The following is a 459-nucleotide window of genomic DNA, read 5'->3' as shown; positions in this document are numbered from 1 at the left end:
TCTCCATCATCCCCCTTTTCCCTCATCTCCGTTCTCCATCATCCCCCTTCTCCAACATCCCCCTTCTCCATCATTCCTCTTCTCCATCATCTCCCCTTCTCCATCATCCCCCCTTCTCCATCATCCCCCTCCTCCATCATCCCCTTCTCCACCATCCCCTCTTCTCCATCATCCCTCTTTTCCATCATCCCCCTTCTCCATCATCTCCCCTTCTCCATCATCCCCCTTCTCCAACATCCCTCTTCTCCATCATCCCCCTTCCCCATCACCCCCTTCTCCATAATCCCCCTTCTACATCATCTCCCCTTTTCTGTCACCCCCTTCCCATCACCCCCTTCTCCATCATTCCCCTTCTCCAACATCCCTCTTCTCCATCATCTCCCTTCTCCAACATCCCTCTTCTCCATCACCCCCTTACCCATCATCCCCCTTCTCCATCATCTCCCCTTCTCCATCATC

This window comes from Herpailurus yagouaroundi, unplaced genomic scaffold (assembly GCF_014898765.1).
Source record: "Herpailurus yagouaroundi ecotype Mexico unplaced genomic scaffold, PumYag 28, whole genome shotgun sequence".
Taxonomy (NCBI): Eukaryota; Metazoa; Chordata; class Mammalia; order Carnivora; family Felidae; genus Herpailurus; species Herpailurus yagouaroundi.
This window is presented reverse-complemented; position numbering follows the sequence as displayed.